General features: G+C 43.6%; 1 long non-coding RNA gene across 1 annotated transcript; it reads left to right on the top strand.

Annotated features, from left to right (window-relative positions):
* Positions 1 to 544: 544 nt before the first annotated feature.
* On the top strand, positions 545 to 6723 carry LOC116974017. Its single transcript, XR_004412257.1, has 3 exons — positions 545 to 699; positions 1921 to 1925; positions 6697 to 6723. It is a non-coding gene; the product is annotated as an uncharacterized LOC116974017 (long non-coding RNA).
* The last annotated feature ends 19904 nt before the right edge of the window (positions 6724 to 26627 follow it).

Below are 26627 nucleotides of genomic sequence, written 5' to 3'. Positions count from 1 at the left end.
AGAGCACAAGTTTAATATGTTCCTGACTGCAGGCCTATGCATTGCTAACCAAAAATCAGGAATGCAATGTGCTGCATCTCTCATCCCAGCCTATAACAGAACTGAACACTATACTCCAAATGTGGCCTCACCAACGTCTTGTACAACTGCAACATGACCTCCCAACGTCTATACTTTACCTGCCCTCAGCTGTATTCCAACTACAACTAGACACAGAAATTGAACTTGAGTAACCATATACACATATGTAGGAAGGAACTGCAGATGCTAGTACACATCGAAGAGAGACACAAAATGCTGGTGTAACTCAGCAGGTCAGGCAGCATCTCTGGAGAAAAGGAATAAGTGACGTTATGGGTCGAGACACTGTTTATCGGCGGCCCAATAATAAAAACACACACATGGTGAAATCCAACTTTATTCCATCAAACACACTGGAACATTTCACCAGCCAGCTGCTTGCGTCTGGCTTACTAACTAGTGTGCCCAAGCGAGAGAGAGAGAGAGAGAGAGAGAGAGAGAGAGAGGGGGAGAGAGAGAGAGAGTCTTTGTGTAGTACCGTAATACCATGTAAAGGGTGGCACGCATATATGTGTGGTGAAGGTTATAAATGGCATGAATTAATAAGGGTTAATCGACATCCCTCCTCTTAAAGAAGTAAAGCATATATAGTGTTAGTGGAGCAAATAGAAAACACCAGTATAAGGTGCGGCATTTATTATTTTACTGCATTTGAGAGCACATAAAACTATACAGGTTATGCACAGTTCAGGTATAGCCAGTACATTTTCCAATTAGCGGGTTTGGCTTGCAATGGACAATAGACAATAGGCAATAAGTGCAGGAGTAGGCCATTCAGCCCTTTGAGCCAGCACCGCCATTCAATGTGATCATGGCTGATCATCCCCAATCAGTACCCCGTTCCTGCCTTCTCCCCATATCCCCTGACTCCGCTATTTTTAAGAGCCCTATCTAGCTCTCTCTTGAAAGCATCCAGAGAACCTGCCTCCACCGCCCTCCGAGGCAGAGAATTCCACAGACACGACCTGCACGTGTATGATAATAACCTCCAGTAGACACCTCATCCTTCACTGGGGAAGCAAGTCCCTTATCGGGTGAACGTGGAGAAGACGGTGAAGTTTGGGGCACCGGGGAAGGCAGGGATGGCACCGGCACTGGCAGAGGAATCGCTGGAGCAGCATTCGCAGAGCGTGAGGGAAGCTGGTCCGGGTAAGGACGTGGAGGTGCTGGTTCTGGTTCATTAACCGGAAGGAGTTGTTGGCGGGTTCGCCGATAAATGCCGTTGTCAATACTGACCAAGTACGAGCGTGGTTCTGCGGTGGACCCCAGAATGATTCCGAGGTGGATGTAACCTCGGAGTGACCGCAAACGGACAACCTATCCCTTGTTGAGTGGTTGAAGCAGAGAGCTGGTTTTATCGTAGTATTTTATTTGTATGTTGCGGTGGTGGAGCTGGGATTGGATAACTGAGGCGCACAAACTTGTGGTTGTAGTAGTTGCTTGGCCATAGGCAGAGTGGAGCGGGTTCAACGCATCATGAACCGTTCAGCTGCAGATCCCAGGAGAGGGTCGCGGATGATGTTCCGAAGGTTGAGTGTCAAGATAAACATCAGAGCCGGCCCTGTGTGAGCGTTCCATTAGTTCTTTTGTACTTTTTACCACGCGCTCGGCCAGGCCATTGGACTGTGAGTACTCGGGGCTACTGGTAATGTGGTGAAAGTCCCAGTTTTTCGCGAAATTCCTGAAGAGCTGACTGGAGAACTGAGGTCCATTGTCTGAGAGTAACTTTAGGGGGGCTCTGTGGATAGAGATGTGTCGAGTTAGTTTCTGAATGGCTGAGGTCGGGCTACTGAGCAGGTCGATTTCAAGCCGTCCTGAGTAGGAATCAATAAAAAACAGGTATTGTTGGCCGTGCCACTCGAAGATGTTGGCTGTTACTGTGGACCAAGATAAGTCCAGCATGGGGTACAGGAGGAGTGGTTGTTTCTGTTGGTGTGGGGTCAAGCTATTGCAGATCGGGCAGGCAGCAACCTTCTCTAGAATGTAGTTAGCCATGTCTGGCCAGAACATCATTCCTTTCGCTTGTTGAAGGGTTATTTCTGCAGCGGGATGGCCCCCATGGACAATGCCGAATTACTTGCTGTGAAGAGACTTCGGGATGACCGCCTTGTGGCCTTTCATTATCACGCCGTCCTGAATAACCAGTTCGTCACGGACAGGGAAAAATTGGCGGACAGCTTGTGGCAGGTGGTGCTGTTTCTCCGGCCAATCGCGGCGGATGATAGTGGCCAGCGATTGCAGCATTTCGGGGGGGAATTGCAACCAGTGGGTACGGTTACACTACAAAGCCATCTGTATCATAAAAGGGCAATGATGCATGCCATAATATGAACCTAGTTTTCTTCGGCAAAACTGTGTATCAGCTGTCGACCTCTGAAAGTCCTACCCAACAACTACTCGAACAATACAAAGACCTTTTTGACAATCAGCTGGGCAAGCTTTCCACAGAATACAGCATTGTAACCGACAAGGAAGTTATACCTGTCATTCGTTCTCCTCACAAAATCCCGCATGCAATGAAGGACCGCGTTAAAGCTGAATTAGACTGAATGGAATCACTGGGTGTAACAGCACCTGTCAACGACCTCTCCTCTTGGGTCTCCACCATGGTTGCAGCAGTCAAGAAGAACAAATACGAAATAAGGATCTGCATCAACCCTAAGGAGTTAAATACTGCCATCAATGGCCACACCACCCAATGGGTCAGTGGAAGAAGTCGCCGCCGCCAACCTGGGTAAAGCCATAGTTTTTTCTGTCCTAGATGCAAAGAACTAATTTGGCAAATGCCACTAGACCAAGCATCCAGATTCAGATTCAGATTCAGATTCAATTTTAATTGTCATTGTCAGTGTACAATACAGAGACAACGAAATGCATTTAGCATCTCCCTGGAAGAGCGACATAGCAAATGATTTAAATAAATAATAATAAGTGATAATAAGTGTCCGGGGGGTGGGGGGGTGATTGGCAGTCACCGAGGTACGTTGTTGAGTAGAGTGACAGCCGCCGGGAAGAAGCTGTTCCTGGACCTGCTGGTTCGGCAACGGAGATACCTGTAGCGCCTCCCGGATGGTAGGAGGGTAAACAGTCCATGGTTGGGGTGAGAGCAGTCCTTGGCGATGCTGAGCGCCCTCCGCAGACAACGCTTGCTTTGGACAGACTCAATGGAGGGGAGCGAGGAACCGGTGATGCATTGGGCAATTGGTGATGATGGGGGTAAGTGCAACTGGGCGGAAGCACTTGGTGATGATGGGGGTAAGTGCAACTGGGCGGAAGTCGTTGAGGCTTGCCGCAGTGGAGTGTTTTGGCACTGGCATGATGGAGGTGGTTTTAAGGCACGTGGGGACAACTGCTTGGGCAAGTGACAGGTTGAAGATGTCAGTCCAGACGTCTGTCAGCTGCGCAGCACAGGCCCTGAGCCCTGACATCCTCCATGTTAACCACATTCGCGACGCCCCTCTGACGCTACCGGTTTTTACGAATGCCATTTGGCATCAATTCAGCCAGTGAGGTTTTCCAGCTTATTATGGAACAACTCTTTGATAGCTACCCATGTTACATAATTGTAGATGACATCCTGATCACCGGGCGCAATGCACAAGAACATGACTCAAACCTGAAACAGGTCCTGGATCGTGCCAGGGAGGTACATCTCAAACTCAACCCTCTCAAATGCAGGTTTTGGGTTAACAAAGTGACTTATGTGCGCCATGTGTTCACCAAGAACGGACTTAAGCCAGACCCATTTAAGACCATTGCCATCAACGAAATATCAGCACCTATGGACATGACTGCTCTCAACGATTCTTAGGCATGGTAAACTACCTTGGAAAATTCATCCCACTTCTGACACCATGTTTATCGGCGGCCCAATAATAAAAACACACTCATGGTGAAATCCAACTTTATTCCATCAAATACACTGGAACATTTCAACGGCCAGCTGCTTGCGTCTGGCTTACTAACTAGTGTGCCCGAGTGAGAGAGAGAGAGAGTCTTTGTGTAGTACCATAATACCATGTAAAGGGTGGCATGCATGTATGTGTGGTGAAGGTTATAAATGGCATGAATTAATAAGGGCTAATCTACAGACCCTTCTTCAGATTGAAGAAGAGCCTTGGCAGACATTTCATCCACAATCATTCAGCATAGGATCAGCAGTGGTTTGTGCACCTCTACATGATGTAATGCAGCAACTCACCAAGGCACCTTTCAAGTCTACAACATCTACCAGCTGGAAGAACAAGGGCATCAGGGCTTCATGATTGGGGCCTGTCCGAAGGCTTGTCGGCCAGCAGGACCGGTAATGTGCCCAAAGGCTTGTTGGACGGTGTAACCGGGTAGGAGCTGGAGACATTGGATGTGAGGAACAGGGGCCTGTCGGAGGATGAACCAGGCTAGTGCTTCCAGCGCCTTCAAAGTCCATTAAACACAATGATGGCCAGATGGGCCGACCGGACTTTGGACTTTGAATAATGGCGCCAAAGATGGCAGCGCCCGCAAGTGTAATATATGCAGAATGAACATCACTGTGCAGTTGTATATGTGACAAATAAAGCACTTTTGTCTATTGATCACTGCTCCCCTTTACTGGATGATCATGAGATCAAGGCCACAAATTATTCAGTATTGCACCTCTGCAAAATGTGGATGTGATCAGCAGAACAAACCAACTCCATCATGATCTGGCCTGATTTGTGGTTCAGGATTTACAAATGAGATTTTTGAACTAGGTGGGATTTTGACCATAATCAGGCAGTTTCAATATTATTTATAGGGCAATGTTAATTTTTCTTAAAATTACATCTTAATTCATTTTGATTGTAATTCCATAAGCAGCGTAATAAGGTTTCAAACTCACATCTCCCAGTCCCAAATCCAGGCTTTCGGATAACTAGGTCAGTAACATAATAACAATGGTAACATACTCCAAGAGCGATAGCATCACACTTGGACAAAAATCATTACATAGTTTGAATGTGCAGAGTTGCATTGTCTCAGAAGGAAAGAGAGTCATTGAGTGATAGAGTCATAAAGTCAAACAACACAGAAACAAGCCCTTTGGCCTACTGAGTCCGTGCCAGTCATTAAGCACCCGTTTTACACTAATCCTACAATTATTTCAATTTATTCTCCCATTTGCCCATCTATTCCCCCCATATTTTACTGCCCATTTATACACTAGGGCCAATTTACAGCTGACAATTTAAATCTACCAACTCACATGTCTCTGGGATGTGGAAGAAAACTGCAGGACCCAGAGGAAAACCCCGTGACCACAGGGAGAATGTACAAATTACACTCAGATAGCATCCAAGGTCAATTGAATTAATCTCACTGAAGTTGTGAGGCAACTGCTCCAGAGTGGCAGCACTGTATGATCTTAACTAAATGGACATTTTTCAGCGTAATTCTGACGATATCTTGCTGAGTATTTTACTATTATTATTGATTAATGAGTTATATCAGCTCAGGAAGAAAATTAAACATGCATTTTTTCCAGTTTTATCAACTTAGTTTGTTATAATGAAGCTTGAGGTCTGACCACGGAAGTTGTCATTAATATTTAAATTTAAAAAAGTTGTTATTGATATTTAAAAAAAACTTTTAAAAATTTTGGGCATTCTTAGCAAGACCGATAATTATGTCCAGATGTCCTGAGAAAACAGTATAATAATGTGAGGGCATCCCAGGGTAGTTAAAATTGAACCAAACTTTATGGAGTCTGGGGTTGGAGCTGCATAGATGCTAATTTTACCTTTGGCCAGGTCTTGCTCTGTAATGCCAGTGACTCCCAAGGTTTAACCTGGTTCCTTTATGGATGCCCATGAAGTGCAGAAGTCCCAGATGCACCAATATATTCAGAACTCTGGGTCTCCACATGAGCTCAATGGTGGAGCCCAGTCTTGCTCGGATCAAGCATGGTGCAAGATCCAATGACCCATTGATTTCAAAATCACAGCAATGTTTTTGTTGGAATGCAAAAACGAGGAACTACAGATGCTGGTTAATATGCAAAAGGACACAGAAATGTTGGAGTAACTCAGCATGTCAGACAGCATCTATGGAGAACAGGTTGAGAGGCTTCCTCAGACTGATTGTAGGGGGAAGAAGGAAGCTGGAAGAGAGGAAAGGAGAGACAGGACAAAATGTGGCAGGTAATAAGTTGATGCAGACAAGTGGGGTGGGGGTTGATGGGCAGATGGTTGCAGCAAAGTCCAGAGATAAACCAGAAGATATGAGACAGGATTGATGAGTTGTGAATTGTGAAGCTAGAGTGAGGAAAGTAACAGGAAGGGGGGGGGGGGGGGGGGGGGGGGGGTGGTAATAATAAATGTGAATCCTGGTGGAGCACAGGAGAGGGGAGGAGTGAAATAAGGCTATTTTTGATAATTTACTATTTGTATTGTTGCTCTTATCTGTTTTATTCTTTGAAAAGGTAAATAACTTTAACAATTTCTTATTTATTTATTTATGTTCAATTTACCTCACAGCTACTTAAAATCCTTTATATTGACCTCGTAATTTTGATAACCTGGAAGGACAGGGTAGGATGAGAAAAGACATTGAGTCCATGGTTCACAAAGTGCTGGAATAACTCAGTGGGTCAGACAGTAGCAATGTTACAACATTTTGAGATTTTAAAAATCAAGTCTGCAATTTATACCACCAGATAAAGCATAAAAAGAAGTTTAATTTGACACCTAATTCACTTTCATATCTCAAGTATTTAAAAAGTTATGGCCATTTTCATACTCGGAAATTAGCATCTTGTTCCCTATTGATTTTCTATGGACATAACAAAAAAGCTGTGATCGTGGACAGTCAAAAGCACATAACTTTCTTAAAAATTAAGAGAACTGAATGAAATATTCAGTTATCATAGATTGAAGCATTCTGAAACAAATATAAAATAATCTTACTTGGATGACCTGAAATTAAAGCATACAATTAGTTAGTTACCCAATTGTAGCTAATTTCAAACTTCAATTACTAGATCTAAACATCTATCCGTTTCTTAATAAATGATTAACATTTTTAAATAGCCTAAGTGTCCAAATAATATTCACAAATAATTCACAATAAAACATGATTTTTAAATCTCATTTACATTAATTTATAGGCCAAATGGAAGGAATTTAGTGTTCAATTGCTGTAAATTAAAGTCCATTTTAATCAGCTTTCTAGTGGGATCCTGTGAACGCGCTGGTTTAGAACGTTCACATTGCGGTAGATTTGTGCCCTCAAATGCCCAGAAAAATACTGCGGGATATAATGGGGCCCAAATTAGCTACTCGCAACATTAAACTTTGTATAAAGGGATCTTAAGAAGCCCTTTTTAACGTAAAAATAAACAGCCTACCTTCCGTTTCCCCCTATATGAGATCCGACCCGTTGTCGGCGGTCGGGGGTTTAGAGGTTATTTTTTAACCTACTATAACAAGTAAAGAAACCCCTTAAAACTAAAAATAGCTCCAGCTACGGAATCTACCAGCGATTTTTCGTTAATAATGAACTAGGCTGAAAAACCTCGATTTGAACAGCCTAGGGAAAATCGCGTTTTAAACCCGTCCCCCTCTAAACGGCGCCAAAATCGCGCACACGGGCTGGGACAGATTTTCAGCGATCTTCAGGTAGGCTTTGCAAAATACCTACAGACAGCATTTCTGGAGACCATGGATAGGTAACATTTCGGGTTGGGACCCTTCTGATTGTGGTAAGGGGGTGGGGGGGGGGGGGGTAACACATGGAGGAAGAAAGCTAGGTGGGTCCACGGGTAGTGATTTCAGGAGGATTCCTGGCACTTAAAGGTGCCATATAACCATGCTTGTCTGTAGCAGCACATAATCAACTCATGCCTCTTCCAATTGTACGACAGACTTTTTTTCTTCAAAATATATTGGTGAGAAAGTTAAAATGCATGAACAATGTATTAGCTTTGATGAGACCTTTTACAGTTGCTGGTTTTCAAATTCCTGGCAACATTGAATATGGCATTTTGTAGATTATTAATCAAGTCCCTTAAAATAACTAGTCTGAAGAAGGGTCTCGACCTGAAACGTTACCCGTTCCTTCTCTCCAGAGATGCTGCCTGTCCCACTGAATTGCTCCAGCATTTTGTGTCTCCCCTTAAGATTACTTGTCTATAAAGAAAAATACAATGTTACTAAACTTGCGAGAGATAGGTAGAGTGGGGACAGTAAAAATGTTTAAAGGTTTCTGGTGACACAATGAACTTCATCTGGCAGAGAATTCCACAGATTCACAACTCTCTGGGTGAAAAAAGTTTTTTCTCATCTCAGTCCTAAATGGTCTACCCCTTATTCTTAAACTGTGACCCCCGGTTCTGTACTCCCCCAACATCGGGAACATTTCTCCTGCATCTCACCTGTCCAATCCTTTAAGAATTTTACATGTTTCTCTAAGATACCCTCTCATCCTTCTAAATTTTAGTGAATACCAGGCTTTGCCCCACCCACCTTTCGTCCAGCTTTCCTTCTACAATAAATCCGAAAATCCCAACCCAAATGTTGCCTGTCATTCCTTCGCAGATGCTGTCCGACCTGCTGAGTTACTCCAGCACGTTGTTTTTTATACAAAGGAAGCTGGTGATGTTTTGATGTATCATCATACTCCTCTTGTGACAATGTATTTCCCAGCCAAAGAGATGTTTCCCCTTAAGAACACACTGCTGAAAATGATCAATGTTACACATGTAATCTGTGTGTACCTCTCCTGCACTCACTGCATTCTTAAGATCATAAGGTCATAAGGCCATAAGTGATAGGAGTAGAATTAAGCCATTCGGCCCATCAAGTCTACTCCACCATTCAATCATGTATCTCTCCCTCCTAACCCCATTCTCCTGCATTCTCCCCATAACCGCTGACACCTGTACAAATCTACCGTAACAACTACCCTACTTTCATAAGGAGCAATTCCCATAGTTCATACTTTGCTATTTAAATAGATTGTTTATTATGAATAACTTCCTGCCATACCATCAAGTATTTTCTAAGCTATGCATCCAGCACACTGGCTAATACTGTGTTATCATTAAAAACTGTATTTATTGTAATAATTGAAGCGACTGGAATCGTTTGTGTAAAGGAACATCAGGGAGATCAATAATGCAAGTGGATGTAATGACGGTGTCAGGGGAATTCAGTAAGTGACCGCTCCTGTGCCGGGCAGCTACTGAACCTCACCCAACACATTGAGGACGGTTTTGAGTGCAAACTCTTCACCGGAGCAGCTTTCATAGACCTCACCGCTGCCTACGACACTGTCCAGCACCGCACCATGATCAGGAAACTTTTTGACATGACTGGTGACCTCGACCTGTGCCAAGTCATCAAAAGCCTTCTCAACAACAGGCGCTTCTTCGTTCAACTAAACGACAAGAAGAGCAAATGGAAAGCCCAAAAGAATGGCCTACCACAAGGCAGCGTACTGGCCCCCCTCCTCTTCAACATCTACACCAACGACCAACCACTTCCCCCACAATGCCACCGCTTCATCTATGCTGATGACCTCTGCATCACCACCCAACAGGAGAACTTCCAGAAGATCGAGTCTGTCCTGGAAAGCGCCCTCCAAGAGATGACAACCTACTACAATAACAACCACCTGAAACCCATCCCATCAAAAACCCAACTATGCAGCTTCCATCTTAAAAATCGAGATGCAGGAAAACAACTGAGCGTCTCATGGGATGGCCACAAACTCTCCAACCACTTCCACCCCGTGTACCTCGGAGTCACACTCGACAGGACACTCTCTTTCAAAACCCACCTTCAGAACACCAAAGCCAAGGCCCACACTCGCAACAACATCCTGCGCAAACTGGTAAACTCAAAGTGGGGCGCTGATCCACCAACCATCCGTGCAACTGCCCTAGCCCTGTGCTTCTCCACAGCTGAATACGCATGCTCAAGCTGGAGCCGCTCCCACCACACCAAACTGGTTGACACAGCCCTCAACAACACCTGCCGCATTATCACGGGATGCATAAAGACAACGCCAGTCCTGTGCCTCTACGCCCTAGCTGGTATTGCCCCCCCCACATATCAGACGATCCATCATTGCCCAAGACGAGCGGAGAGCACAGGAGATCGATACCAGGCACCGCCTGCACGGACACACAGCACCTCCACCCCGACTGAAATCCAGAGCCAGTTTCCTGCAGACAGTCCCACCTCTCCAGACAACCAAAGAAACAGCAAGGACCAACATCTGGAAAGATGAATGGAACCAGCTCAACACATGAGCCCACGACTGAATGGAGAGAGGAATCACTCCGACTGAATGCCTCACCAGCGGGCACGACCTCCCATGGCCAACCTGGAAGACCCTCAACAGATTACGAGTGGAGCAGGGGAGGTACAAAGCACTTATGAAAGCATGGAACTACCAGGCAGAAGACACATGCAGCTGTGGAGCAGTACAGACAATGTCCCACCTACTGGTGTGTGACGACGCCCCCCAGTGCAGCCCCCAGGACCTGGCTGAACCGACCCGACCAGCTGTGACCTGCGCCAGATACTGGCAGAATGACATCTGAGATTGCAACGGACTCGAAGAAGAAGTAAGTGTAAATATGTTCTGGCTTCTTTGACAAGTTACCATCATTAAAATGGTGTTAGCATCAATATAATGCACATGGTGAATTTTGTTAACTGTAGCAACAATTGCCATATTGCTCTCAGATCAAACTCCTCAAATATGGTGAAGCAGTGATGTTAAAAATTAATTGTTAAATAGCTCTGGGGGTAATGCACAGTTTGCTACTTTGCAAAAGGCATATACTGTGAGCAATGAGGTTACCATATCCAACTGTGCTGAGCAATCCGATTGCAGCCAAATGACAGCATTGCACTGTAATTGGCATCACTGTCTGTGAAATCAGCAGGCAAAACCAAGGATTTTGTTCCTAGTTTCTAACCAGAGCTAAACTCATTTGGAAAATGTCCATGATTATATGTCAAGTAAGCATAGAAATGGCACTCTCTGTTGCTCAGCGACGGAATAGCTTGCAATCATTTAATATCTAGGTTCACAGATGAAGAGCTGCAGCCAAATTGAGGTACCACTTATCAGCAACCTTAGAACCACAAGCCCATAACAGAAGGAGAGAAAGTACACAAAAGAAAGTCAGAAATTCGTGCCTGCTAAATCCTTATCTAGGAAAGGCTATCACTTGTGTGTGAGTTCTAATCTTCAGTGAATACCATGCTTGTTCTTTATCTGTTGAAAAACCTATGTGTTAAGACCGCACTCCAGCAGCAGGATAGATATTCATAGGATTCTCACGTTTCTTTCTCCTCAGTTTCAGGCCGGTGTCCTGTGTGTGTGTCCAGTTTTTGCCCGTTGCTTGAACACGTTTTGCAAAACTTCGCTCATTGTGTCAAAACTCTACACACAAGCAAATAAGACAAAACACTGGGAAATAAACCATTCACATCCATGTCAAATTGAAACTCTGCTATCGAAACCTAAACTCTGCTATGAAAACCTAACAATCCTTTGTCTTAACGTCACTCTGATGACAAAATGATACACACTTGCATCATATGAATACACTTTCAGATCAGCAGCAACACACTAGTCTACTTTATATAAAACACTGCAGTTTTTAATTTTCACTGTTTTGATTCAGTTCCACAGAAGGCACAACAACCAAAAAATCAAATACTCAATACAGTACATTGCAGTACTGTACTTCACTGTACTGTAAATTCAGTTAAAGCAAAAATAAAACAAAAATAAAACCAAAAATACACTATACTGTAAACACAGAAAAACACGGCAATCGTTTGTAGGTGGGCTTATGGATCCTGCCGTCTGTTTTGGTCTGGCCGCAGGATCTCATCCACATCGCAAGCAATGTCTTCTCCCGCTAGGAATCGGGGAAAATATCCCCTTGTGTGCCGAATTCATCCATGGATTGACCTCACCTCAATGTCTCCGCAGGCCTGTTCCATTGCCTGCAGAAGAGGCATGCGGGCATGTGGTTGGCGGTCATATACACGCCATCTCCAAGCCGAAAATAATTCTTCTATAGGGTTTAGAAATGGCGAGTAAGGTGGCAAGTATACCACTTCAAATTGATTATGGTTGGTGAACCAGGTCCGGACCAGAGCAGCCCGATTGAAACTGACATTATCCCAGACAACAACAAACCTGGGCTGCTCTGGTCTGTCCTGTACAGCTATATTATGAAGAGCATCTAGAAATGTGATGATATGTTGTGTATTGTATGGACCTAGTTTTGCATGATGGTACAGAAGCCCTCGAAGGCTTATGGCGGCACACAATGAGATATTTCCCCCGCGCTGCCCCGGGCCGTGCACAATTGCCCTTTGGCCAATTATATTACGACCCCGTCGTCTTGTTTTGCGAAGGTTGAATCCAGCCTCATCAATGTAAATAAATTCATGAGGCTGTGCAGCTCCATCCATGGCCAAGATTCTCTGTAACAAAAAATACATATTGTGGATGGCTATGTGGTACTGATACAATGGTACATATTCAGCTGTTACTGGATTACACCAATACTGTATTGTAAATGTAAAGAACTGTAACACTTACCTGTACATATTCACGTCAAAGTCCTTTGACCCTGACACTGTTCCTCTCAAATGGGACCCTGTACGGTTGCTTCATGGTCATTTTGTGCTTTACCAAGATGCGTCTTATAGTGGTAATGCTTACTCGGTTTATGTTGTTGAACACTTGCCTATCTGCAAGTATTTGTTGCCGTAGCTGCTGGAGACGGATTGCATTGTTTGCTCTGACTAGGTCCACAATGGCAAGTTCCTGCTGTTGGGTGAACAGGCGTTGGCGTCCACCCCCAGAAGGTCTTCTAGTCATTCTATAGCAAAATGCAACCACAAATTGTTATTGGTTTGCTTATTTTTTACAGTACTGTATATACTGTACTTTACTGTATATACCATACACTGTACTGAAACATCTCAATATACGCAATCACGGTATGTTTCACAAAACTACCACTTTTGTTCCAAAAGGAGCATTAGCCACCCTGCAATACAATACATGTGATACGGTAATGTGATATGGTACAGTACTGTAAATACTCTAGATACCATCCGAGTAGAGTAGAAAGTAGAGAGTTGAAGACATACCTGTTTTCCAGTCCAAATGTCCTTATTATGGATGAAACTGTGCAACGGCTTAGATTAGGGTGGACTCTCTGCCCAGCTTCCCTCATAGTCAGGCCATGGTTTATGACATGGTCCACCAAAGTTGCTCTTATGTCATCGGAAATAATGGTCCGTGCATGGCCTCTTCGACCACGTCCTCGTCCTCCTCCTCCTCCTCCTCTTCCTCTTCCTCTTCCTCTTCCTCTTCCTCTTCCTCTTCCTCTTCCTCTTCCTCTTCCTCTTCCTCTTCCTCTTCCTCTTCCTCTTGCTCTCCCTGCATCCATGCTTGCAAAGTTCTCAAAATGGCTTAACTGAGGCCTTTTTGTAGCTGGCTGATTGGTGTTCAGTGTTGTAAGTAAGTATTTTCAGGTGTGTATCTTAGTGTTTTCAATTACCCGGTGTGTTTTGTATTTTGAATAGCTGTGTCTTCCCAATGGTACCCTGAGATTTCATTTTTGAACGAAGTGTCTTATGTATGAAATAGTGTGGAGTGTGCAGGAGCAAGTGTGTTGCAGAATTGCAACTAAAGTGCAAAGCAGCGCTTTTGTTTAAGGTATGGTTACATGTGTTTAAGGTATAGTAACAAAAACTTCAAGTTGTGTTACTTTGGTCTAAGCATGGGTCTATAGTGTTCAAGCAATGGGCAAAAACTGTAATGATTTGGATGAGGGGATTGAAGGATTTGTGGCCAAGTTTGCGGATGATATATAAATAGATGGAGGAGCAGGTAGTGTTGGGCAGGTAGTGTAGAGAAAGCATGGACTCTGCAGAAGGACTTGGATAGGTTGGGAGAGTGGGCAGAGAAATGGCAGATGGAATACAGTGTAGCAAAGTGTGGAATCATGCATTTGGTAGTAGGAATAAAGACGTAGGCAGGGAGGGGGGGGGACAGGGACGGGGGGGGGAACGGGGGGGGGAACAGGGGGGGGAGAGAGGGAGAGGTGGGGGGGAGAGAGGGAGAGGTGTGGGAGAGAGAGGGAGAGGTGGGGGGGGGGGAGAGAGGGAGAGGTGTGGGAGAGAGAGGGAGAGGTGGGGGAGAGAGAGGGAGAGAGAGAGGTGGGGGAGAGAGAGAGGTGGGGGAGAGAGAGAGAGAGAGGGGGGGTCGCAAGGTTTTTATCAAAGGACTTGCGAGAGGCGCGACTGGCAGCACGATCAACGGCTGTGACCTGCTGTGACCTCCGGTGACCTCCGAATCTGCAGAGCATTTTTGAGAACGGGAGGTTGAGAAGGGGGGGGAGGGTGGGTTGGAATGGGCGCACGGGCGGGCGTGGGAGTCCAGCTGCGGGAGGCGTGGCGCGAGCGTACTTGGGCTGGGTGCGGGACTTTAGACTTTAGTGTGTGGGTGTATGGCAATTTGCATTTGAAATATTAATAATGTTGAACAATTAGTCCAGGACTGAGTGGGGGGGGGGGGGGGAGGGTGCGATGCCAGCATCTGCTTGAATCGAGAGTGGGGGCGGGGGGGGGGTGCTGTGCCACGAGCAAGGGCATTGTGATGTCCGCAGCTGCCGCAGCTGGGAAACGCTCTGATTTAAACAAAACAGTAAGTTTTGTGAAGAATTTTATTGAAAATGTGTAGAGATAAATGACAAAATTTAATGAGTGGATATCCGAATTCCTAAGTTAAATCCCTAACGAAATTTTAAAAATCTCCTTGTTTTTGCGTCTTGTTTTCAAGGAGAAACATTTCAAATGCAAATTGCCGTACACCCACACACACACACACAGAATTTTAAAAGTATATAGATTCTTTTAAGAGGGAGATGAGGAGGAATATCTTTAGTCAGAGGGTGGTGAATCTGTGGAATTCTTTGCCACAGAAGGCTGTGGAGGCAATGTCAGTGGATACATTTAAGGCATAAATAGATGGAATCTTGATTAGTACGGGTGTCAGAGGTTATGGGGAGAAGGCAGGAGAATTGGGTTAGGAGGGAGAGATAGATCAGTCATGGTTGAATGGCGGACTTGATGGGTTGAGTGGCCTAATTCTACTCCTATCACATGATCTTATGATATATATACAGTATATAGACTGAACTATTTTCTCATTATAGTGTACAGAGTACTATGTTTACATATTCTGTTGTGCTGCTGCAAGTAAGAATTTCATTGTTCTATCTGAGCATGACAATAAAACACTCTTGACTGTTGACTTAACTCTTAAATGTACGTGAAGGGTAGCTTGTTATGATGCATTCTCTGCCTCCTCTAGTAGCCATTTAGCTTAACTCAGTATGTTATAAACTATAACCAGTTATAACCAGTTACCTTTAAATTTTGTCTGCCTGTAATTGGGATTTATTACGTAGTTGGTGGCGTGTTTACGGCTGCGATTTTCACGCCGACGCGCGAGTAGTTTTAGTTTAGTTCTGAAGAACATGGGGAAGGTGACAGCTTTCAGCCATGCACGAGTTTGACTATGAGTAAGATCAAAATGTACTTAAACAAGAAGAAGTTTGGATGAATATCTCACTGTTTTTACTACGACAATAAAGAAACTATTAATCAAGAAACTGTTTTTTGAAGATTTATCTTTCGGCGGCATTGAATGTCTCATGGAGAGCTCGTGGATGTGTAAAGAAACTCTCCTTACCCCTGTCTTCAATCATAGTGACTAGAGAAAAATATCCCTTGATCAATATAATAATCGGCCACTACATCCAGTCGAAAGCTACCTTACAGACAGGAGGTAGATGAATTGGTCCCATAGAAGAGGGACAGAAGATTGGGCTGGATCTCTGGGGAGAGATTACTGCCAGAAGAATTAGTTCCAGAAGAGGAACTGAAGACTGGTTCCGAGGAAGAGGAACTGAAGAAAATAGATCTCAGCCAGAGATTGGCTTAGAGATTTAGAGCCTACCTGATTGAAAACTTCACCACAAAATCGTGAGTAGAACAGCTATTGTATTATGCTGTAAATTTGAAAGCTGGAATGCTTTAATGTACAACAGCTTCTTAATGAGATGCTGTGAAAGTTCGACAAAGGTCGTGTTTTTTTTAAATTACAGGCTCTGATAAAAGAGGCTGGAGAAGCAAGTTCTGCTAAGTTTTTGGAAGGCAGCGTGACTGGAAGTAAGTGACTGGAGATCCAGGTGCTAGCCTTGGTTTGTTTTGAAGTTGAGTTAAGACACATTCTTTCTGAACCAAAGTCACTTCAATACTTCGAAAATATTTGGATGTTTCCTGAAAGTATGGAAGCTGCAGCAACTGTGGCTGCTCTTATGCTACGATCAGCCGCCTTGGCGAGAAAGCATGCAATTGAATCACGGGAAGATCAGTTGGAAGAGTTGAGGAGAGAGGTCGAGGCACGTGCGGAACAGACGAACAGCGAAGTTGAGGAACGAAGAAGGCAGTTAAAGAGAGAAAAGGAACAGTTGGAACTGGATATGAAGTTGGAAGAAGCCAGGACGAAGATTAAGATACTGGAGGGCCAAGCTTCAAGAGGTGGCTCTAAAGTATCTGAAGGGAAGAACTCTTATTTGAGGAAAAAGAACTGCTCAAAGTGAGACAGAAGTTGGATTAATTCTACAACCGAGGACCACCAGATTTCATGGCTTTGACGGAACAGTGACGAACCCATCGGAACAATGGCGTGCCGATAAAACTTCATCTCGGCAACTGGGTGCTAGCCCGAAACAAATACTTATGGGGCTTCTGTCGAGTCTCGGGACAAACCATCAACTCAGTACCCTTTTCTGAGGCCTGATACATAGGCTCAAGCAAGCCAGTATGATTATCAGAGACCTGTTTATCATCTGTCTGTGCCAAGCCAAGGATCTCAAGGTGAATTCTTTGAATTGGCGAAGAATCAAGCTGAATTCAACAAGTTCATAGCTCAACAAAATCTCTCTTCCACCCTACCACCCATAGAAATTCCTAGATATGATGGTGATCCTTGGCGGTATGAAGCTTTCATAATGACATTTCACAAAGTACTAGAAATTAAAATTACTGATGAAAAAGAGCGCCTACGATTTCTGGCGTATTACAGAAGCGGAATTGCTAAGATACTTGTCGAAAGTTGTCAAAATAGGCCTGAAAGCCAAGGCTATCGAGAGGCAAGAAGGTTACTTCAAGAACGTTATGGTAATGAACAGAAGATTGCTAACACATATATGAAAAAGGCCTCTGCTTGGAAAGATATCAAGTCAGAAGATGTGGAGGCATTAAGTGAGTTTGCGATATTTCTTGGAGGTTGTTGCAACTCGATTAAAAATCTCGACCACATGGAGGAGATGAAACTTGTTAGTAACACTAGAGCCATCATTCTAAGCCCTTCAGACTTAGAGTTAAGTGGAGAGATAAAGCAGGCCAGATAATGGAAATGAAGAATCGAGTAGCCATGTTATCAGACCTGGTGGATTTCTTGGAAAGGGAAGTACGGTTCATGTTAGATCCACGCCACAGAAGTATTCAAGATCATAAACCAATTGCAACTGTCAAAGGTTCTACCTTTACTAAAACTAAAGGAAGATCAGGACCTAAGGGAGGCAGTTTTGCTACCGCTATAATACCTGTGGACACGACAGGTGGAATGAAAGGAGATGTATCTACTATCAAGCAAAGAGGATTTTGTTTTTTGTGATGAAGTTGATCACACCATAAGGTGGAGTCGAAGATTCAAGAAGAAGGAATATAAAGAAAAGATGGATTTCTTAAAGGAGAAGGGAATCTGTTTTGGATGTTTGTAAAAAGGACACATGGTTAAAGACTGTGAGAGTCCTATAACTTGTGATAAGTGCAAGTAAGATCATCCTGAAGCACTTTGCACTGTAAAGAAGAAGCCAGAGCAAATAGAACAGAAGGAGAAGCCAGCTACTAATGATGCTGTCACCTCACCTCAGATAACTGCTCATATTGGGGCCAGGGTAAAAACCTGTATCTTCTCTATTTTACCAGTACAGGTAAGGAATAGCAAGACGAGAACAGTGTTGCAAACATATGCATTTTTGGAACACGGAAGTTTGGCTACAGAAAGCTTGATGAGAAGGATGGACATCACAGGAGAAGAGGTTAAGATTCTATTGCGTACCATGAATGAAGAGAAGGAGTGCGTTAGTCATTACATTACAAGTATGGAGATGTCTAGTCTGGATGAAGACAATTTTATAACAATATCTGAAGTGTTTACACGTGAGACCATGCCTGTTTGTCATCAAAATATACCCAGACATGAGGACTTGAGACAATGGCCTTACTTTAAGGATGTCAAGATTCCTAAAATAAATTCTAGTATTAATCTACTTATTGGAACTAATGCTTTGAAGGCATTGGAACCTATACAGACTGTGAGGAGCAAGGTGATGGACCGTTTACTGTGAAAACCCTACTAGGATGGGTTATCTACGGCTCCTTGAGAAGGAACAGCAAAAGCAGGAACCAGAAGAACTACCCTGCTGCTGCTGTAAATATCCACTGCTAAATGAGAAAAGATATTCATCAATAAACTGTGTATTGAAGATTTATCTTTCGACGGCATTGAATGTCTCATGGAGAGCTCGTGGATGCGTAAATAAACTATCTCCTTACCCCTGTCTTCAATCATAGTGGTTGGAGGAAAAATTTCCTTGAATGATATAATAATCTGCCACTACACCTCCCTTCCTTATAAATCAATGGAAGCATATATTATCAACCTGACACAGAGCCAACACAAGATTGTACCTCAGGATGTTCCACAGATCAAACATCGTTGTACCGCTGGAGATTATTGAACCTATTTACACTAGTAGAGCTGCAACTTAACAGGTCCAGCAGCCCAGATTCAGCCCTGACCTCCAATGCTGTCTTTGTGGTTCAGAGGGAGTGGATTAATTGCTATTGCTCTCAGCCACCGTGGTTTTGCTAAGTTTATCTGATGATGCTCCTGCTTCCATACCATGTCAGCTCCTGCTGATATCTTGAATATTTCCACTCCTTCTAATATGTTGGAAGCACTGTGTGGCAGCATGGTAGTGCACTGAGTAAAGCTGGTTCCTTATGCCCCTGTCCCACTTAGGAAACCTGAACGGAAATCTCTGGAGACTGCGCCCCACCCAAGGTTTCCGTGCGGTTCCCGGAGGTTTTTGTCAGTCTCCCTACCTGCTTCCATTACCCGCAACCCCCGACAATCACCTGCAACCTCCGGGAACCGCACGGAAACCTTGGGTGGGGCGCAAAGTCTCCAGAGGTTTCTGTTCAGGTTTCCTAAGTGGGACAGGGGCATAACTCTACCAGAGACAGATTCAGTCTTGACCTCGAGTGTAAATAGTGTGAATTAGCCGGTTCTGCATGTTATCATATGGGTTGAGCATGAAATACTGGAGTAACTCAACAGGTCAGGCAGCATCTCTGCTGAACATGGATAGGTGACATTTAGTGTCGGGACCCTTCTTCAGACTGATTGCGTTAGGGGGGAGAAAGATGAAGAGGTGGGGGCAGGATAAAGCCTGGAAACTGATAAGTGGATACAAGTGAGAGGGGTTTTATTTAGCAGATGGATGGACAAAGGCAAGAGATAAAAAGAGAAAAAAAAATGTAAAATAAGAAGAGAAGATGCTTGAAAGGTGAAGCCAGAGGTAGGGATATAGGTGGGAGGGTACAGGGAGGAAGGATCCTCTCAGTTGCTCCAGTTCCCTCCACATCTCAAAGATGTGCAAATTGGTAGGTTAATTGGCCATTGCAAAAGTGCACACAGTATACCTCATTGACTCAATGAGACAAGGAAAAGAGGTGCTTGATGGGTGGCAGGAACCTGGTGGGCCAAAAGGCCTGTTTCGGTGCTGTATTCCTTCCTACAATCCTTTTGTTGTGTTTTGTTCAGCCTTGGAAAACCTTGAAGCTTTCTCTCCTAGCATTCAAAACTTCCTTGATCAGACTGAATCCAGAACATATTGGTCAGTGCAACCCTGCAGCGCTAATGCACCTTCTCTATAAACAAAGCAGGATGGATTAAAGTCATGCTGGCCAGTAATAATATCAACTCCCTTCTGAAATCCGGAGCCAGTGAACAGTATGATTATTGCTGGCTGTGACCAGCAGTCATGAAATATCTTGGCGACTTGATATGGTGTTCCCTGCATCAGAACCATAGCTATTTGTTAGGTATATAATCTGATTGTCAGTGGCTCTTTACAGGAACAAAAATACCTTATACTCTATTGGGCTTCTCCAGGATGGTAAACTTATTAAGTGCAGTGTTTCTAATCGAAAGTGAAGATGGAGAATACAGGTTTTTCACACTGTATAATGTAAATGTATGATCCAAAGCCGATGAGTTTGTTTGGATTCATAAGCAGAGTTAATACTTCCCCCAGTATCAATTAAAAAGAGACAATTTAGTAATGCTTAAATGTTAATGTTTGCAAACAAAATCGAATAAATTCAAAATCTGTCAGGATTATGTTATTATGGGATACACAATTGAATTACTTGTTGAAACATTTGGCATTGGTGGAAAATGGTGATTTATTAATTTTGACAGTAATCCTAAATCCCAAGAGGCATTATTATTTAAGTGCATCAAATAGGAAGTTTGATCCTAACCTCAGTTGCTACTTCCATGAGGTAGGCATGTTTTAAATGTGATCACAGATTTTCATTGGGTGCTGCAGTTTCTTCCTATATCCCAATGGCATGTGATTTGGTGGGTCAATTAACTACCGTGAATTGCCTGAGTGTGTAGATACGCATTGGAATAGGGAGGAAAATGATTGGAAAGAAGGAAGAAGAAATGAAATGGGCTTCATATAGATGTGTGCTGGAGTTAAATGTGGACTTCTTGAATCAAAGGCCTGTTTTCTGCATTATGACTTTGTGATGTAGAGATTAAGAAGATAATGGCAAATCCAATTATTCGCTTTTTTAAATTATTTTGTTTAAACATTTAAAATTATTTATTACTGTTCTGATAAATGTTATTTATTTTCTATTAGTTATAAATCACTTTAATTTAAAATATTTTAATGGATTTCAATACTTTTAATTGAGTTTGAATGCAATAGACATACAACAAAAAGATTGGAAAACCTCATAGCCTTTGACAGGATGGTAGGCTGTACCCAAAGGACATGACACTTGTCAAAGGCAGTAAGAGCACTCCAGAGCATTCCCTCAATGGTAAGTCAGCTATGGCTTTGCTACTTGGCGTTGCCTCTTCCCCCAACATCATTCCAGCCCTGCATTGGGTAGGCATGTCTGGAGTGACTGAACCTAAGCATCAATGGTTGGATGGTTGGGTATGTGACCCGACTCGGCCCCGAAGCTGTGGCGGCGGCGGCAGCAGCAGCAGAGACCCGACTCGGCCCCGGAACCGTGGCGGCGGCAGTGGAGACCCGACTCTCAGAGCTGTGGCGGCGGCAGCGACCACCCGCGGAGTTTGAACCGTGGCCTCGGCGCAGAGGGAGAACAAAGGGAAGAGACAGAGACTTTAAGATTTTGCCTTCCACCACAGTGAGGAGGTGTTTGGTGAACTCACTGTGGTGGATGTTAAATTTGTGTTGATTGTGTGTTTTTGTCATTTTTTAATTATATGTATGACTGCAGGGAAACAAAATTTCGTTCAGACCGAAAGGTCTGAATGACAATAAACGAATCTAATCTAATCTAATCTAAATCTATATGCAGGCAGAGGGTTGTGAGGAGGTGAGGGTTGAGCATGGTTTTGGTCCAATGATACTTTTTCATGCCAGTTCATTTTAAGCATTGCCTGGAACTAGCCACGGTTCTATTTCTAGTGACACACAAGTAGCCCGAAAAACAGGAGTGATGAAGAAGGCCAGAAGGAAAACAGAAAAATAATTCATGAAAGTGAGTATAAGACTGAGATCAATTGATAGCAGAAAAGAAGAACAAGTAAAAGCAATAAGATCCCACGAAGAGTCAGGAAACTCATTTTTTTAAACAGGGATTGGTGTATGAGGAGAGTTTGAATAGTTTAGGACATTAGTTTCTAGAGTTTAGACGAACAAGCAATTTTATTTTTTCAAGTTATTTGAGTATAAAGCAAACAATGTTGGTAGAGGGGAACCAGTAGATGAAGTGTATTTGGATTGACAGAGCGCATTTGATAGGATGCCTCATATAAGGACAATGCACAAGACAAGAACTCCAATTGAGGGAAGTGTGTATGTATGAATTGAAGATTGATTATCACATAGAAGACAGAGAATTGGAAGAAATAGATATTTTTCAGGCTGAAAGAGTGTACCTATGGAGTGTCCCAAGCATCAGTGACTGGCACTCACTTATTTACAATTTACTTTAATAACCTGGAGAATAAGTGCATAAGATATTCAGATTTGCTGATGAAATGAAAATAAGTAGATGTTCATTAAATTAGCAGAAAGATGGATTGTGCAACAGGATGTAGATTGGTTGAATGAGTAGGTGAAAATCTGACAAATGGGTTCAGAGTGGAAACGTGTGATGTCATGAACCTTGGTCAAATAAGCCCAAAGGTAGACTATTAAGTCCATGGAGACCGATTTCAGCTGATTGAGGCACAGAGAGATTTTGGCGTTCTTGTGTATAAATTGAAAAAGGTCAGCAGGCTGGTGCAGCAGGAAGTAAGGAAGGCAATGGGATGTTGGCTTTGTTGCAAATTAGTTGGATTTTAGTGTAGGATTTCTTCTCATATAGGGTGGTGAATCTCTGAATGGCTCTAAGCCAGGTTGTGGAGGAAGGATAGTAGGGGTTATTTACATTTGTAAAGTTTAAGAAATTGAGGGCAGGGCACAAAAGAAGAAACGAGACCTGGCCTGACCATTCATGTTCAAATTGAAAGACAGGACAGGCTTGAGTGGACGAATAGCCAGCTTTTGATCACAATTTTTTGCGTTTATATTTTGAAACATACAAAATATCTACCAAGTTTGACAAGGGGTATCCTGAAGGGTGTTCTCCTTGCAAAGGAGTCAAGAACCAGCGACACAGTCCCAGAATAAAGGGTAGGTCATTTACGATTGGGATGACGAGAGTTTCCTTCATTCAGAAGGTGGTGAATCTTTGGAATTTCTATGCTGGATGCCTGTGGACTCCCCATCATGGAATCCAGTCAAAATAGAAATCTGTAGATTTCTAGATATCAAAGGAAACAAGGAATGTGAGAATGGTACAGAAAAATGGAGATGAGATTAAAAAATGAGATATGACCTTGGTGATTGGCAGATCGCAACTGAAGCCTATCTCTGATCTAATTCTTATGCCCTCAAATTCATAACCCAGCAGGTAGCACCAAGGATAACAATCTAGTGATTTGTTAAGTCACATTCCCTTTTCATTCTACATCATAAATTGCTCTCTCCAGATTTAAAATAAGATGGATCCCAAGAGAAATAACGGGTCAGAGTTTGCTGGCTCACTCTCTCAGCCTGGAATTGATATCCACAGTCCCTCTACAGAGCTGTAGTGGACGTAAAGGGCAGACTGTCTGGCTCCCAGAGTTTCAGCATGGACTCGGAGGCACCATGGCCTCTGAGGATGCAGTGAGGAGACCCCATGCCTGTCAGTCTCTGTCGGCCACTGCTCTGCTGGCTGTAAGATCAGTGCCCTTTGTTTTAATGAAATTGCATTGTTTCAGACACACAGAGATGTTTAAACACTTTTAAAAATGAAGTCGACAATGTAAATAAAGATAAAGAATATTATTTAAAATTTTATAATATAAGTTACATCCAGCTAAAATTTATCACAAATGTTTTTTGTTTAATTAAGTAGACATGAAATTATATTTTCCCCTTTGCTCACACTTCTGCAATCCTCCTTGCAGTAAATGGGATTGTGGATAATCTGCTTGTTATAAATCTAAGAGGCAATTCTCCAGGCAAAGTGATGAGGAATTTCCTCCGTAATAGGCCTGTCCCACTTAGGCAACTTTTTAGGCGACTGCAGGAGACTATGCAGTCACCACGTGGTCGCCACAAGTTCGTGGGAGGTTGCCGGGGAGTCGCCTTCATGATCGTAAGGAGTTCCCATAATCTGGGAACTAGTCGCGGCCTCATTATGGTCGCCGTGAATTTTTCAACATGTTGAAAAAGCTGCGGCGACCAGAATGAAGCCGCCATAGAAACATAGAAACATAGAAATTAGGTGCAGGAGTAGGCCATTCGGCCCTTCGAGCCTGCACCGCCATTCAATATGATCATGGCTGATCATCCAACTCAGTATCCCGTACCTGCCTTCTCTCCATACCCTCTGATCCCCTTAGCCACAAGGGCCACATCTAACTCCCTCTTAAATATACCCAATGAACTGGCCTTGACTACCCTCTGTGGCAGAGAGTTCCAGAGATTCACCACTCTCTGTGTGAAAAAAGTTCTTCCCATCTCGGTTTTAAAGGATTTCCCCCTTATCCTTAAGCTGTGACCCCTTGTCCTGGACTTCCCCAACATCGGGAGCAATCTTCCTGCATCTAGCCTGTCCAACCCCTTAAGAATTTTATAAGTTTCTATAAGATCCCCTCTCAATCTCCTAAAGTCTAGAGAGTATAAACCAAGTCTATCCAGTCTTTCTTCATAAGACAGTCCTGACATCCCAGGAATCAGTCTGGTGAACCTTCTCTGCACTCCCTCTAGGACAATAATGTCCTTCCTCAGATTTGGAGACCAAAACTGTACGCAATACTCCAGGTGTGGTCTCACCAAGACCATGTACAACTGCAGTAGAACCTCCCTGCTCCAATACTCAAATCATTTTGCTTTGAAAGCTAACATACCATTCGCTTTCTTCACTGCCTGCTGCACCTGCATGCCTACTTTCAATGACTGGTGTACCATGACACCCAGGTCTCGCTGCATCTCCCCTTTTCCTAGTCGGCCACCATTTAGATAATAGTCTGCTTTCCTGTTTTTGCCACCAAAATGGATAACCTCACATTTATCGCCATGGAGAGTAGGGAGAATTCTCGTGCCATAGGTGGGTTGCCAGGAGTTCGAAGGTTCTTGTAGGTTCTTGTAGGTTGTAGCCGGTGCTGACCGGTGAATTTCATTGGCTCATTCATTGGGGGAAAAAAATGTAAGCAGTAGTTTTCAGAACCAAGGATAACCGACCGGAAATGTTAATGTCTGCCGAGCTTCACAGCCGTGTATCTCTGGCTTCTTAAAAGTTGTCTCCACTTCTTCTCCCCCTTTCTCCCCCACTCTCCCCCCCCCTTTAAAGGACTTACCGTACACTGTGCTTTAGCCGTCTTAATTACAGCGCCAACCTTCCTGTTCATCGCGGTGTGTGTCTGTATCACATTGGCTTTGCACCGTGTGAATTTCACTCAGACAGTGCTCCCCCCGCTTGCCCTGTCCCCCGCCTGCATAACAGGCTGGCGAAGGAAGCGATGTGTGTGTGTGTTCCACTCTGACAGTCGCTGTCCCAGTTGCCGGCAGTCGCCTGAAAAATCGCCTAAGTGGGACAGGCCCATAAGACAAAGTTCTGCCTCTGGAATCCAGTGGGAAAGTGAACTGGCAGGTTTGACATTCTGAGCATCTAGTGCTCCTGCTTTTCACTGAGGTCTATTTGATGTGCCTGTTATGCTCCCTATACTGTTATTCTTCATCATTCCGGCCAGCAGCAGACTGCAAGTCTGACAAAAGGCTCACAGTGAGGGATGCTGAACTCTAGGATAATGCAACGAAAATTACTAATGTAAACATGCCAAATGTACCTTCCTATTAGTGGAAACATTGTTACACCACAGCGAGGCATTGGCACAAATGCTTGCTTACGTCACTAAAATTTTGAAGGGAAGGTTTACAAAGGAAATATAAAAATGGGATAAGAATATGCAATTTTAAAATAGTTGTTTGAATTTTGTTTGTATGACTTGGTTCAATTAACCTTTGCCAACTGATATCAGAGGACTAAGCCTGATGCACCCCAGGGTAAATAACACATCAGAGATGAAGCCCCCATCAACAATAGTCATTTCAATTTACATTTTGCAATGCAACAAAACAATCCAAGATGCTGCACAGGATTATTACTGGACAGGCAGTGTTGTCAGGCCGTCCAAAGAAATGAAGGGATTGTGTAGTGTTGGGGTTATTGTCAAGGTCACCGGATCCGAAACTGGGCTTGTCTTTACGAGAATCCCATTGCCAGCAAGGCAGGTGGATAATTTAAATTCAATTAACTAAGTCAATGGAAGAAAAGGAAGTTAGTATCGGTAACGATGACAATGAATTGTTGTAAAACCCTTCTAGTACACCAGTGCTTCCAAAGGAGGAAATATACTGTTTGAACTCAGTTGGCTTATATATTAATCCTAACCTCAGGCAGAGTGGGTAACTATTAATTACCGTCTGAAATATTCTAGCAAGCTACTCTGTTCAATGTAAATTAGAGATCTGCTAAAAATTTATAATCATAGAGTTATACAATATGGAAGTAGGCCTTTTGGCCCAACTTGTCCAT

The sequence above is a fragment of the Amblyraja radiata genome, chromosome 6, assembly GCF_010909765.2.
Source record: "Amblyraja radiata isolate CabotCenter1 chromosome 6, sAmbRad1.1.pri, whole genome shotgun sequence".
In the NCBI taxonomy this organism is placed as follows: Eukaryota; Metazoa; Chordata; class Chondrichthyes; order Rajiformes; family Rajidae; genus Amblyraja; species Amblyraja radiata.
The sequence above is the reverse complement of the archived record's forward strand: the minus strand, read 5'-3'. Positions and strand labels throughout refer to the sequence as shown.